This window comes from Misgurnus anguillicaudatus, chromosome 19 (genome assembly GCF_027580225.2).
Source record: "Misgurnus anguillicaudatus chromosome 19, ASM2758022v2, whole genome shotgun sequence".
Lineage (NCBI taxonomy): Eukaryota > Metazoa > Chordata > Actinopteri > Cypriniformes > Cobitidae > Misgurnus > Misgurnus anguillicaudatus.
Genome location: NC_073355.2, coordinates 7,145,975 through 7,162,843, shown reverse-complemented (window position 1 = coordinate 7,162,843; position 16,869 = coordinate 7,145,975).

Sequence of the window (16,869 nt, the reverse complement as noted above, 5' to 3'; positions counted from 1 at the left end):
GGCCCCAAGCACCGCAGCACTGTCACAAAGGAAAAGAAGACAACTCTTTAGGTCACAAAGTGTGCCTTCTAGCATGTCATATGAATAAAATTTCATGGGTTTTATTTTGGCAAAAGATCACGTAGCTCACGTTTTCAAGCCAGTTGTAACGGTGATCGCTTGGTTAAAGTTTATATTAAAAAATATTGCCTTAAAGGGGATTCAAACCCAGATCGCCCGTGTCCTAGGTCCATGACGCCACCACGGCGCCACAATGTCACATGATAGAATTCTCTCTCTAAACTCTTCAAGTAGCCTCCAGTAAAATTCACGTAAAAAAATAACACTACTTACTAGTATAAAAGCATGAGGGCCAAGTCAGCATCGGTCAGAAACCCCTCCTCCTTCTTTAGTTCAAGCCAGCGAGCGAATATAATTGATCCTCGTCCTTCTTTTTTTTCTGTCACTCTCCAGTTTTCGCTTTCTGGTATCCTCCGACAAAACCATAGGTTTCTTTTTCTTAGTTGCTGCTTCGGCCATGACAAAAACATCAGGAAAATAAATAGTTGTGCTCTCACGTCCGAATTTGAGGAAGTGGAGGAAATGTAGTATGCCGTAAAGCAGATTTTTGTAGTTTTTTGTTTTGTGCTCGGGTTACTACCCGAAACCCCGAGTTTAAAAGTACGAGTAAAAGCAATACAGACCCCGTCAGGCTATGGTAGACAAGTCATTTAACCTATTTTAAGTCGATGTACCATCACAAGGGTCTTGAAAATATATTATGAAGGTTGAAAAACTAGAAAGTGTCACTTTAAGAAATGGCGGAAAGCGGTGATGCAGCTGTATTCGCGCTGGTATGACATGACGTGATGACGACATATGCCACGTGATGTATCAACATGGAGGATGTAGTATGTCCGAATCTCATTCATACTACCAGGATTCATACTATACAGTACCTACTGTTTTAACGATCAGTAAGTAAGTACTTTATCTTATTCAGATGTACTGTCACAGTATGCGGTTTCGGACGCAGGTTTATACTTCCTCCTCAAAGACATCTCTAATTTTAGTTTGGCAGTTTACAATCTGTTCTCACTTAGTGACTGACTGAAGCTTTGTTTATACTCGCGCTTTGCTTTTCTCCGCACCGCAAGCCTCTGAGACGCATACGACTCAGCAAACATTTATAATTTCTATTACAGTACTAGAATTACTGTTACTAAAAAAAAATATCTCTGGGGGCCCCAAAAGTGTGTGGGCCTTTAGAATCAGCCTAACTCCAACAAGCCCCCCCAACAGGTGGCGTCCCTGCACGCACTGAAAACTAAACTAAAAGTCCACAGACATAGAACAAGACCACAAAAAAAATCACAGGGAAGGCGAGAAATTAACAGAATTTTCTGATAGTTTGGGCTATTTTATTAAAAAAACACTCAGAAAAGTTGTTGTGGGTTTATTGCACTTCTGCTGTTGCACTGCCAATTAAATTAAAAAGCTAAAAATAGCTTGCAGCGGAAACGTATTCATATGGACTCAAGCAATTCAAGTAACAACAAGAGACAATTGTGGAATTAGATGTCTAGTCGGACACAGTCTAAAGAATAACTCATTTACCTCAACAATATTGTCTAGATAGCAGGAAGCTCAAAAACTTTAAAAAAAATTGTGATAAGATCTTTATAGCTGCACTTTCACTTTCCCAATGGTTTCAATAAAATCTTTTTTAAAAAAAGCTTTTATCATTATGGTGTGCAGCATGTATTTAACTCCTCTCCAGGTTCAACAGCTACTTTTCAACCCCTGACTTTCCAATGAATAATATCAAGTACCATCCTACTTTTACGTTACTGAGTTTCCTCTTTAAATACGTCAAATTATATAAGTATTGGAAAGTGGGTTGTGAACAGCAATTCACGTTGTTATTAAATATGTATAAACTTTTAGTCCGTTAAGTTTGTGTTAATGTAACAGTTGTCTAGGTTAACTCGAGTTCTCTATGGACTTTTCAGACAGGATAAACAATTACCTTAAAGGAATGGTCTACCCTTTTGCCATGTTGAACTGTGTTGTTGCCTCAACTTGGACGAATTGGTGCATACCGATCTTTTTTCGGTGTGTGCACTGTGCAGCGTGTCGTGAATTTGTTAGCATTTGGCCTAGACCCATTCATTCCTATGGTACCAAACAGGGAAGCCACCAAACACTTCCGTGTTTTCCCTATTTAAAGACTGTTACATGAGGAGTTATACCAGTAAGTATGGTGCCACAAAATAAAAAAAATGTTTTGGTACCATAGGAATGAATGGGGCTAGGCTAAATGCTAACACATTCACAACGCAAATTTTTGAAAAAAGATAGGTATGTATTAATTTGTCTAGGTTGAGGTAATAACATAGTTTAATATGGCAAAAGGGTAGACTATTCCTTTAACCAACGCAAGATCCTTTAACATTCCTTTAAACTATTTCACCAATCTTAAATGAAATTCTGAGTGACTCTGTATAGCCTTTGTCTTGTAGTAAAGCTTAAAATTGTCAAAAAAATTGATGTCAGCACACCTGACATTCTTCGTTATTATTTAATTCAAATATTTCTATCCACTTTGCAAGCGGAAAGCATCAGCGGAGGTTTATTCGGCACGCATTTTTATAATTGAAAATGGCTGCCAGCATCAGAACGAATCAATCTGGAGAGCCTTTGGCTTTGGATTGTGGGGAGCACACATTCGGTTACATTAAGCTGTGTAAACTTTTATGTAAATGAGATTTAAACAGTCCCAATACACAAAGCACATCCATGAGTCTCTGATATCTCATATTCATGCAATCATTGTGGGTTCCTCTTTCTCCCACACACAGGAAAATGGCTCATTGTTTTTGGGTTTAATTTAACTAGAAAACACCCAACCATTTCCAAAACTAACCAAGCATATTACCACAGTGATGGATTTCAACAGGAGGTCCATAAATGCATTCAACATCTTTCTAATCACGAGTACACCTGGTGTTTAGGCAAAAGAAAAGTAAATAAACCACATTGAAGGTGGAAAATATTGTTCTTACATTCACTTTTAAGTCCTTTTTGAACACTATGGAAGTAATCTTTTGTTTGGGAATCAATGAGAAACGGTAAGAGCATCAAGGAGACACAGATCTTCACCTCTTTCCCCCCAAATCTGACACCTATCGCTGATGAGTAGCAGAACAATTGTCATTGTTGTCACTTTAAATGGCAGATTTTACAGCGGCATGGGTTTGTTCTTATGTAAGAGCGAGACAGCCGATGGGCGGCTCTGTTTTATTGTGGCTTGTATTGATTTGTGAGTGGGTTTCCCTGGGCTGATTTTTAATGAAGATGTGAAAGAGGTGAGAGAGTTATCGAGTTCTGCGTGATTAGTGCTGGAGTTTGGGGCTCCCTAGGCAGTATTCAGTATACTTTACACGGCCGACCTCTGTATCCACCCTTAGATCAAAAACCAGGACTGTCTTTGACGATTTACAGATCTACAGCTGGGACTCGTAAGGAATGTAATTGTTTCTGCTTTCTATACCACTGAACAATTCCAGATAATATACTCTGAATTTGTCCTGAATGTGTATATTTTATTGCACACTGTGGTACAAAGAAAACGTACATACACAAAAAAGTTAACAATGGATCTAATTTAAAAGTTAAGAGTGTATTTTAAAATATGGCTATTGCCGTAAAATTTTCAGTTCATGCCTGTGTGACTGTGGCGGATAAAAGTATGATGTCATAAATGTCAGGATTGATCGTGTTTGTCCAATCGTGTTTGTAACTTCTTGTTTGCAGGAAGCAAAGTGGCGATTTAGGAAAGTGACGTAATGAATGATCAAAATACATTTGTATGTTGCAATCGTCTGTGTCTAAATAATCCGCAAGGACAGCGTTAGTCACTTATGGGGCATGCACCCAAAATGCGAATTAAGACTAGGGATGTCCCGATCCGATCGCGTAATTTCAAACTCGATCAGAGTGGCATGGTTGTAAGTGCCAGACGGGCCGGTCTGAGTATTTCACAATCTGCACAGTTACTGGGATTTTCACACACAACCATTTCTAGGGGTTACAAAGAATGGTGTGAAAAGGGAAAAACATCCAGTATGTGTCAGTCCTGTGAGGGAAAATGCCTTGTTGATGCTAGAGGTCAGAGGAGAATGGGCAGACTGATTCAAGCTGATAGAAGAGCAACTTTGACTGAAATAACCACTCGTTACAACCGAGGTATGCAGCAAAGCATTTGTGAAGCCACAACACGCACAACCTTGAGGCGGATGGGCTACAACAGCAGAAGAGCCCCCTGGGTACCACTCATCTCCACTACAAATAGGATAAAAGGCTATAATTTGCACAACCTCACCAAAATTGGATAGTTGAAGACTGGAAAAATGTTGCTTGGTCTGATGAGTCTCGATATGTGTTGAGACATTTAGATGGTAGAGTCAGAATTCGGCGTGGACAGAATGAGATCATGGATCCATCGTGCCTTGTCACCACTGTGCAGGCTGGTGGTGGTGGTGTAATAGTGTGGGGGATGTTTTCTCCTTACAGTTGTCATGAAGGGCAAAATTAGCTACTGTATAATATAGACCAAAATCACGTTTTGTACCAGGCTGTAAACATTATTTTCTGCTGTAAAGTTGGGCATTTTAACATGTGAGTCTATGGAAATTGACTCCCTTTTGGAGCCAGTCTCTAGCGGTCAGTCGATGTATTACAGTTTAAGTCACTTCCTTGTTGGCTTCATCAGAGAGATCGGAAAGTTGCCCCTTGGCCACAACGTTAATAGATGCGACTTTGTGCAGGACGATGCGAATGATGCGAATTCGATTGTTTGCCGCAAAAACATGCGCTATATGTTGAAAATATTCAACTCAAGGGAAAATTTATCATTATCAAAATTATTACACATTTTTATAATTTTTATTTGTTGAAATTAAATACATACATTATTTTAGTTAAACTAGGCATAGTTATATGAAATTGTAATGTAGTCAACAGACCTGGAACTACTTGTACATTAGGTTGCTGTACAGAAAGATATTTGTTACAAGCTCAGTGGCCAACTTAATGATTATTACTTTACAGCACTGGCTGACAGCTCCAGATGCTCAAGAGCCACTAACTGGAACAAAATTGTTTTCAAACCAGTACTTAACAAAAACAATTGTTTGATTCTTTCGTCAGAACTGCAGTGTGTGGTCACAGGTTGATGCAATACTGTTACAAGATATTATACAGCAGTCTTTATCTGTGCGATACATAAAACCCTTCATCTTATTTCAATCAAATGTTTCAGTCTGACAGTTCAAAGAAACAAAGACTTTGGCATAGCTCACAAAGCAGCATAAAGGTAGAAAAATCTGCATTTCAGTTAAGTAGCACTTTCATAACCTTGTATACTTTAAAGGACTCTGATAGAGAGGTAGGTTATAACATCTAGTAAATCTTGGTATGGATTTCTGTCTTTTAAATGAAAGCAGATGGAAAGGGAATGAATGCTAGAACTCTCTAAGGTTTTTATATTCCATCTGTTTCATACCGTGGCTTCATCTAGTAAAAGAAAGCAAAACTCTTGTGTTTCCCTCCATTAGACCCTGCTGAGTTCTGCCAGGGAAGATCACAGACAAACATGATTCGGCTTTGTATATTCTGCCTTATAAAGCCACTCTGAAGAAGTTTTTGTAATTTTTATCAAAAAACTGCAGCTTTTTAATCTCAATTTTTATTGGCAAAATGCACATCACCAATGAGACACATGTAAGAACCAATGATGAATAGTTTATTATTTATTATTAATTATATTTGCATTTGCATTAATTATATTTGCATCAATACCGAATTTCATTTTTGAAATCTTTTAATGACGAAGTCCTGCAGAACAATCACCCTTAAGTTGCTGTATTTTGTTATAATGATTTCAGAAATCTTTGCAATACAAGCAGTGTACCAGCACCTGTGTAAGGACAACGCTACAGAAAATGAAACCGCTCGTATGACGCTGTTATTTAGGTTATTGCTTCCAGGACCTATAGTTGTGTATGTGTTTAAGGACCACTCAAAGATGCTCTAGAGAGTTTTTGCCCATGAAATACTGCTGGTGAGGATGGTGTACAGTGTCTGTCAAGGTAAACTTCAGTGATGATGGGGCAATGGGGAAATCTGCTCGAGGGTCAGCTATTCTTGGTAAAGTTGTGGATATAGCACAAATAAATTGGTCTTGAGACCTTGATGATCGCATTATCACCATCCTTTGTCAGAGAACAAGCATACATAAACATATGATAAACATTAATATTTAAATTCTGCACAGATTTTCCATCCACTATTGGTCAGACAAACAGGTAGCCTTTCCCAAAACTCACACAAGTGGCTTAGAAGTTGACGTTTTGGGGTTAAATAATAAAGTGTTTTAAATGCATCACAGAGTTACAACGTTTACAGTCTAAAGTCGAGATATAAATGACACATTAATTTATTAGTTCTATTAAAATTTATTTCAACCCATACTCCACTCCATATGATAGTTTAACCATACAGTTTTTTGACTTGATTTACGTATTGTGTTTTATATGGTTAAAAAGTGGTTGGGGTTAGGTTAGGGTTGGGGTTAGGTGCTCAAAAATATATTTAAAAGCATAAATGTTTATTAAACCATTTCTACTTGAACAAATGTGGAGAATCAAATGTCCCTAATCTGACGCATAAGATTAATAACCTTGAAACTGAACCACAGGTTGCAACAAGGCTGCTGGCCATAAGAGCAATAGCATCCAGCTGCAGACCCGCAGACTCACCTCTGACTAGACACCACCAGTGGCTGGACACCAGTGGATAGACAGCCTACGTCATTTCCGTTTCGCCGCTAATTTCCGTTTTCACCGCTGAATGAACAGCAATTTTATTTCAAATTTTCACCTCTGGATAGACAGCATATTTATTTTATATTTTCACCTCTGGATAGACAGCATATTTATTTTATATTTTCACCTATGGATAGACAGCATATTTATTTTCGGTTTTCACCAGTGGATAGACCTTCTTTGCAGGCTTAATTGCACACGTCTGGGGGGTGTTGGGCCGCGGGTCGGGCAGATAATTCATGTTGATGTGTCGGGTTACATCGGGTCCTGGCTTTAAAAGCCACGGGCCGGGTCAGGTTGTAATTCTCAGGCCCCGTTGAGAACTAACGCAAGAGTAACAAAAATCTATTTGATGCAAAACTCATCAGTTTATTGAAAAAAGTACGTTTCATATAAATATGATGTTTTCTCAAATAAAACAAAATTTTAAGCCCATATATATATATATATATATTTATATAAATGGGCTTAAAATTTTGTTTTATTTGAGAAAACATCAAATAAACACTACCTTGTGTCAAAAAAATGGGTCTACCTTACGTTATTTGGAAATATAAATAGTCTAAATCACAGATGGGCAACTTCGGTCCTGAAGGGCATGTGTCCTGCAGAGTTTAGCTCCAACCATAATTAAACACACCTGAAGCAGCCAATTAAGGTCTTACTACGTAGGCATATTAGACACTTTTTGACGGGTGTGCTGAGGCAAGTTGGAGCTAAACTCTGCAGGACATCAGCCCTCCAGGACCGAAGTTGCCCATTAAAACTAATAAAAACTTAAAGGACACCTATGCTCCGATTCACGATTTTACATTTCCTTTGGTTTGAATTAGTTCATGTTAATGATATGCAAAAGATACAAACCCCAAAGTAAACGATGACGCAAGTTATCATCTCCAACGTAAATCTCTTTCCTTGGACTAAAACAAACACGTGGATTTTGGCAACAGTTTACTTCCTGGGATTGGTACTCCAACGACATTATCATTATTCCGCATCGTGTAGGGAGCGTCACATTTCTGGCTGACATTAGAGGTATACAGGCCAATCACAACGTACGGATTACAAAATCCATACGTTTCAGGAAGAGAGGGAAATCTGAAGCTACAAAAATGTACGATATGTGGAAAATAATGTGTTTTTTGAACCACAAACCATGCAAAATATTTTATTATACTAAATACACAAAATAACTATGTTTTTAGCAATGAAAAAGGTGCACATTACGATAATGATTTTCCATCTGTTTCCCCTGCATACTTGATAAATCTTGCTTGTGTAGGGACTGCACAATTATTTAATTGTTTTGTACTGAATTGGAAATGATATATTTGAAAAATACAACGAATTGCAAGGCTGCTGAGAACAGTGCACTTATGCAGACTTATGTAGGCTACTGAGGATTTAATTTTATTACTTTAATATAGTCAGTCATGAACTAAATTGGGTCGGTTCAAGGCATGAAAACTCCAAGGCTAAAAATGAGTCCCACTTCGGCACTGGATCTAGTGTTTTTGGTAGTTTTTTACTTTGATACGAGGATATATTAGCATGATTTTTTTGTTATTTCCCTATGGCATTTGAGATTGGTTGGACCCAGAAGCACTGCATGACTTCAGACTTGCGAATTGCTTAGTGGTCTGATATTCCAAATATTGATATTGATATAAATGAGAATCTTGCCACTCAATGCATCCGATCATCTACCAAATGCACACAGCTACCTGCACAAATCCTGACTCAACACAATGCATCAGTTCTCCCCAGCAACTAACAAAGTAAAAGAAGCGCCCATCTGAAAAGCTCTCAAGTCATGTATTATTGACACGGGACAGAAGGACGAGACAGAGAGGAATGGAGGTGCAGGTTGTTTGTGTGACTGGGAACGAGAACAAACAGTGCAAGAGGGAGCTGAACGACAGATCAGATGAACATCAACCTGAGGACAAGTGCATGTCCTTATTGCAGGCTTCAGTTTTAGATGTTCGACCCTAGAGGAGCACAAGAGTTGTAACAGGTTGAGAGGGCCAAAACCACAAATGTAAGTTTTACAAATATCAGTTGCAGAAAGCAACAATGATGGACCAAAAAATCAATGCAACAAAACATCCTTTCACACACCTGATAGCACTCACATGTAGAAACAAAAACTACCATGCTCACTACTATATGTTGGTAAAAAACTGAAGGTTTTAATATTGATTTTGTGGTTGAGACCTTACAGCACATTGCCGTTTTAATGGATTCTGAATTATTTGCGAGCTACAGCAGCAAAAAGAAATTCGGCATATTCCAGTGTAAAATAATTCAGTGTTTGTAGATCCAAACCACCCCTCTACTGGTTTACATTTTTTTTATTATTATTATTATTTGTAGTTTAGTCTGTCATATATTTAAATGGGATGTGTCATGGAAATCTGACTTTTTGCTATAAGTTGTCCCCAGTGCCTAGAAAATGGCCCATTTTTGCTCCCACCTAAAAAGTGGTAATTTTAACATGCTATAATAAATTATCTATATGGTATTTTAAGGTAGAACTTCACATTCGTATTCTGGGGACACCAAAGATTTATTTTACATCTTAAAAAAGTCTTGTGAAATGCCCCCTTTAAGTAATGTAAAACTCACTCGCACAAACTCTCTGGGCCTGTGCACAAATTTTCACTCAGTTTTCCTCATATAAATTGTGTATATGAGTCAGCAGTTTTGGACCCAATGTATGCATGAATGCCTAAAACGCCTCTGCCGCTTCTGCTGGCTGTTGTTTAGAGCACGAGTTAAGACTGACTCGTGCTGAGCTCTTTTATGAACATTTCTGTTTCCATGGTAACGTTAGCTCCTCCGATTGGATTGTCTCTCTTAGGGATTATGGGTAGTGTAGTATGAGACTTTTGAGAACTCAATCTTATGGCAATAAAGTGCGGTAGGGATGACATATTAGAAATTAGCGGGATACTGGTTCCCTCGTCAAAAACCCCATTCGTTTTTTTCCACACACTTTTGGATTATCGTAAAAAAATAAACTCTGTGTTTAACTAAAGTTTGACACTTACACGTTTTGTATGACAAGATAATCTTCACAGATTAACACAACTTTTATGATATTAAGTCTATATGCATTCACTAGAAATATAAAGCTAACCTTAGTCTCTCGACATCAACGTCAACACCACCACATTTTGGACATCTCTTTTTTAAACTTTATTAAACACACTTTAAAACATGATTCCTGATAAGGAAATACTTTGTGGATGAATCTTTGTCTTTTGCCCATGTGGCAATGTTTTTTTAGATCTGTATGCGTGATGGCCATAGACTGTAAAAACAGATGGACGACACGACATTGCCTCCCTCCATTGTAATGAATTGAATCCAAAAATGTCCGACCATGGTCGCCGGCATGTTACGAAAAAACGTCAGTTTGGAGCCAAGGCATGCGCAGAAGGAATCGTCCGTGGAGCCAGAGGTGGAGCCGCGGTATCAAACTTCCGCGCGACCAATTCAACCACGACAATCATAACGACGCGCCCTGTTTCTATAGCATTAAATTATTCGCTAAAATGAAACTTCTCACAAAAATCAACACTTGAACATATATCAGCGTGATAACAACTACTTGAAAGGACCAAAACCATCTTTCTGAAACTTTTATTGGAAGTGTACTTTTTTTTATTTAGAGCAGAGTCCCATTCATTTGAATAGAAAGGGCGGGGTTTATGACTTGTACTGCAGCCAGCCACCAGGGGCGATCAAAGAGCCAGAGGTTTAACTTTTCAAGACTTATGAGGCACACCCGGTGATGACGTTCAAAGTACCAAAGTCTGTAGTCACATATAGCAACTTGTTAGTACCACCCTTTCAAAGACACAAAAAGGCTTTAAAGCTCACGTAACACACGCTGTTTCTGCATTTCTGATGTTAATCTGGAGTACCTATAGAGTAGTATGACATCCTTTATATCTCCGAACAGTCTTTAGTTTAATGATATTTATAAAAGAAAGATTAGCTTTACCGAATCTTTCCGATAACGTACGAAAAAATGAAGAAGGAGGAGTTACTCCCGCGGGTGGAGCGAGTACGAGTCATGCAACACTATACAACACTGTTTTAACTTATGATTTACTACTATGTTCGTGTCATTTATATAATATGCACCTGCGTCTATTTCCAACATAAGACAGAAGTCTTACTTACAGCATGCAACTCATGACCCGGTTGGGAAAATCCAGCGCATCAAACACACACGCAAAACTCCTGCCTCGGATAATAAACTATATCCATTGTTTTCATAATGCTGGCTTTCTTCTCCTTAAATTCAAAAACACACTTCTTCATTCGTGCCATTGTTGAGTTTTGAAATTAAACTAAGCTGTGTCGCGTGATAAGATGTTTGCAAGTTCTAGCGTCTCCTGCTGATTAACGGGTGGGCGGGGTTTTCCGGGGGAAGTGCCCATATAAAGAAGTGATACGTATAGAAAACCCCTAAAACGTCAGCTGGACCCGTAATTGAAAGACACTTTCCGACACTTGTACTAACTCTTGCGAAGTGCATTCGGCACAGAAATACTCTTGGTTCCTTTGGTTCCCTTTCGAGGGAACTTGTGTTGTGTCAGTGTAATGATGCTTTGGGAACGCTTCTGTTTCACTATGGTGACACAGCGTCTCCTTCCCTTTTCAGGGAACCAGGGTCACAATTGTAACCTGAGATGTTTTGTGTAATGTGCATAAAATGTTTTTCACTTTACCACCACAAATGGCCTGGTGAGCTGCACACCAACATATAACGCAGTAGTGGTTCAGTGACCCGGTGTTCGAGCTCTTGTTCCCTTTCTTTTTCAACCCACATCATTTACATAAAACTGTAAATTCCAAAAATATCACTTCAATAAATAGTTTTGTAGATATTGTTTTGTAGTAAAGAGTTAAACAAATATAAGTACATCTTTGTTTGCAGCTTCTATATCCTACATTTTGTGAAGCACAGTAAATCAATGAAAAGGATTCTGTCTGGATCAACATCAGCTTTGTTTCTTTGTCCCTACAGGATCAATTTAATTGGATTCATCACTTTAATATAAAGTGACTGATGGACTGATAAGAGCGTGAGCTAAATAATGGTGGATCATGTACACCTGACACAGATATCTATAAAAACATGACCTTAATTGATTTACCCATGATTTCATAGTCACGTGTGAGAACGTTTAAAAATTATGACCCACATTTCACTGAGTGTTAGTGGCCGACTTATGCACAGACACACGTCTGCCATAAAAATCGAATGTGTGTCACGTTGCTGTTTTTATTTTCTCTGTCAAAAACAAAATGTATCTGTCACTCTCGTTCAATTTGGGCAAATGTTGCATCTCACGGCTGTCACCGACTCGGCAAAACATTGTCAATTAAATTTCGCAAACACGCCCTGGAGGAAAGCGGCAGCTGTGTTTTGTTAGCATTATCCTGGCCGCGTTGTAAACTTTTTACAAAATTGTAACAAATGTACCAACAAATTACAAGTCGCTCTTGCTAAGTAAGAAAACGGATGAAATAATAAAGCAAAGCGTAATGTTAAATTTAAGCACATCGTTTGAGCTATTGGCTGCTGTTTAGTCTCATTTAACTTGCTGTAGAACGTTTGTGTTCAATCCTCAGTCAAGTTTGTTTTCCCACATGCAGCCGGTATGACAGCCGCTATTAAGACCGTGACTTTTTTATGACTTGGCTCTGTGCTGGAGAAGGGCTTTCTCTCTCGCTTAGGCCCGGCACAGGCGCTACTGCTTTAGGGAAAGCCATTAATCAGGACCCTCAAAGCCCAGCCTCTCCATCACGACACTTCCACCAGGACCTAAAATAAATCAAACCAGCGAGTCGGTACGAGAGTAGTTATAATACTAAATTTCTCTTGCACTCTTCTGTCAGAGCGGTCTGCAAAATCATTATTTCCCCACAGCTGATAACAAACATCTCTGGATAATTAGAAACTGGATACAGGTGTAAAACAAAGGCTTTCTTCTGAAACCTAGTAGGCTACTTGCCTAGACAGCATTTTAAGGGATCATAGATGTGCTCGTGCCTTACTGTAAAGTTTGATCCAAAAGTTAGACAGCAGCACATTCATGCATTCTTTAAAGACAAATTCAAAACAGCATTTCATGTATCTTTCATGAAGAAGACAGAGTTGCATAATGTTGAAGTACACTGTGCATGCTTTATTTTATAATGCAGTGCGTTTGTAGAGGTGCCGAAGAAACAAACAGGAAAACTTAAACAGTTTGGTTTGGATGTTAAAGTTGAAATGCTTAGGCAGTTTGAAGAGATTCGCAGTGTGAATTTGTGTAACCCTTGTGTAGTTATATAAGTAAGGCATTGTGAGTGATAACAATTTAGTTCTTTAGGAGTTTCAGATGGTTGCCAGGAAGTTTTAAAGTTTTAAAACTGTTACTAAGGCCTTTTACTACTATGAATATTCCTGGTTGTAGCAAAGGTGCTGCTTGGTGGTTAGGTGTTGTAGATAGACAGACAGACTGTCAGACAGACAGATGAACAGATAGACAGATGGTTAGATACATACAGTAGATAGACAGGAAGATAGATAGACAGACATAAAGATAAATAGACAGACAGACAGAGACATAGACAGACAGATTCACAGACAGACAGTTAAATTCATGTATAGACAGGCAGGCACTGTAGACATATACAGTACACAGACAGACAGAAAAAAAGATAGATAGACAGAGAGACAGACAGGTTAATAGACAGACAGATACATAGACAGACAAGCACATGGATAGATACAAAGATAGAGACAAACAGATACATATACAGACATACAGATGGGTACATAGAGAGAGAGAGAGAGAGAGAGAGACAAATACACAAAGAGACAGATACATAGACAGACAGACAGATAAATAGACAGCTACACAGATATAAAAACAGACAGACAGACAGATAGATAGATGCATAGACATACAGATAAAAAGATAGATACCCAGACAATTACATAGACAGACAGACAGACAGACAGACAGACAGATACAGAGAGAGAGAGAGAGAGAGAGAGAAAGACGGATACATAGACAGACAGATGAACAGATATACAGATGGTTAGATACATAGATAGATAGACAGGTAGACAGATACACAGACATAAAGATACATAGACAGACCAACAGACAGATGCATAGACAGATACATAGATAGACAGACAGACAGACAGACAGAGACATAGACAGAAAGATACATACATACATACATACATACATACATAGACAGGCAGACACTTTAGACATATACACAGACAGACAGAAAAATAGAAAGATAGATAAACAGACAGACAGATACATAGACAGACAGATGAATAGATACAAAGATAGAGAGACAGATAGATACATAGACAGACAGACAGACAGATATATAGACAGAGACAGACAAATACACAGCGAGACAGATACATAGACAGACAGATATACAGTCAGACGAATAGATACATAGATAGACAGACATTGTAGACGGACAGATAGATAGATAGATAGATACATACATACATACATACATACACAGACAGACAGACAGACAGACAGACAAATAGATGGACAAACAGTTACATAGACAGACACTGTAGACAGACAGATAGGTTGACAGTCAGTTACATAAATAGACAGATAGACAGACACAAAGACAGACAGACAGACAGATAAAAGATAGATCCACAGACAGATACATAGATAGACAAACAGACAGAGAGAGAGAGATACATACACAGACAGATGGGGAGATAGACAAATAGACTGACAGACACATACACAGACAAACAGACAGACAGATATACAAACAAACAAATAGATAGACAGATAGATAGAAAGATAGACAGACAGACAGATACATAGCCAGACAGATGAACAGATAGACAGATGGTTACATACATAAATAGACAGGTAGACAGATACACAGATATAAAGATACATAGACAGACAGACAGACATAGACAGACAGATACATACATATATAGATAGACAGGCAGACAGACACTGTAGACATATACACAGACAGACAAAAAATAGAAAGATAGATAGACAGACAGACCGTCAGACAGACAGATACATAGACAGACAGATGGATAGATAAAAAAGATAGAGAGACATATATATATATACATAGACAGACAGATAAATACACAGACAGATATAGAGTCAGACTGATAGATACATAGATAGACAGATAGATTCACAGATGGATACATAGGTAGACAAATAGACAGACAGACAGATACATAGACAGACAGACATACAAACAAACAAAATGATAGACAGAGAGACAGACAGAAAGATAGTTAGTTAGACAGACAGATACATAGAGAGCAGTGGCGGCTGGTGACTTCTTCTTTTTTTGAAGCGCACGATGCGAAGTTCGTCACAACATGTATGTAGCTTGTCATGTGTGTGGTTCCTCATTTCAAAGTGTGTGTTCTGCGCTTTGAGAGATCGTGTGTGCATCGCGTGTCATGCCAAAATAAGTGCCTGCTGCCTTGAACTTGAACTTGAAAAGAGACGCTCGCGTTTGCCAGATACTCGCATAATCTCATGCGTAATCAGAGTTTACTGTTAAGGAAGTGTCTTGCGTGGGAACGTGAGCGTCTCTTTTATCATAAACGGTTTTGACGCGTGTGCAGCAGGCACTTATTTTGACAAAACACGTGATGCACACACGATCTCTCCACACGCATGACACATATTTTGGAAAAGGGAACCACACATGTGACAATCCGAACACTTATTTTGAATTAGCGTATCCTCGGAAGAGCAGTCACGAGCTGCCACTGATAGAGAGAAAAACACAGACAGATATACAGACAGACATGATTGATTAAGCATTGAACATGAGCTATGTGGTCATGTGCTGAGAGACCAGGCATCTTTTCTCACCGATGCCAGGCAGTGTGTTGTGTCACTGCATAACAAGCACATTCATACCTATGGGATGAATATATTTCCATGTGCTGCTGCCATAACACTGCAACAGAACAGAAAACAGAGTTTAACAAGCACATGCCGCTGAAGCAGGAAGTCGTCTGAGTATTAGTTTTGGCTCCGGTGAAGCCGGAACAGCCAGTCAGTTCTGGTTCTTCATTGTGTTGTGACAGTTTATGATTTGGGCGTCTGGTCTTGGCATCTCTCCTCACGGGCAGCAGGACATCCTGTGTTTGACATGATGTGCCAAACGTGAGGTACATCGCCACCGAGAACATAGATGCCCATTTACATTCGAACACGCACTGCGAATCATTTATCACCTTTAATTCAAGAAACTGGCACGAATAACAACGTTGCCCGCATCGGTGCGGTGACAATTAATCCTCTCGTCCACAACATAACTCAAGAGCTGGGGGACCAAAAGACCTGTTTTGCTAAAAAATCAAGCATTTCTTTTTTATTTAGTCTACATTCTGTACAGTCAACACTGTGAAGCTGGAGTGACACCTAGTGCTCAGGCTTGTATACTGCACCCTAACAATACATCTCACCTGCTCAGAGAAATCTTAGTAATGATCTCCTTTGTTGTATTGATCTGCAAGCTTGTATTGACATTTGACTTCAGCACATTCACTTTGAACAAGTTTAGTTTTAAATCCACAAGGCACTGGTTTAGATATGGCCTTGTGGGGTCAAGGTCACTAAACAAGCTGTTTTCTTATCGAGTCAGTGGAATTGCTTTTCTGTGGCCTTTTGTTTAGAAACACACAGATCAAACTTTGCATTTAGCTACAGATCGGTTTTACTGTGTGACATTTTTGGCCTTTTTAAAATCTCTTCAAAGAAAGTACCGACTGTTTCAAATGGAAATACATGAATGTTTCACCACAAAAAATGTCCTTCAAAACATTTTAGTGCTATATTATATGTCATTGTGTTCAACTTTTAGACCTGCAGTAGGCAGCATGGCAATATTTCCAAGCGCCTGGATGAGAGCTACGCATTCAATTACACACATCCTGAGGAAG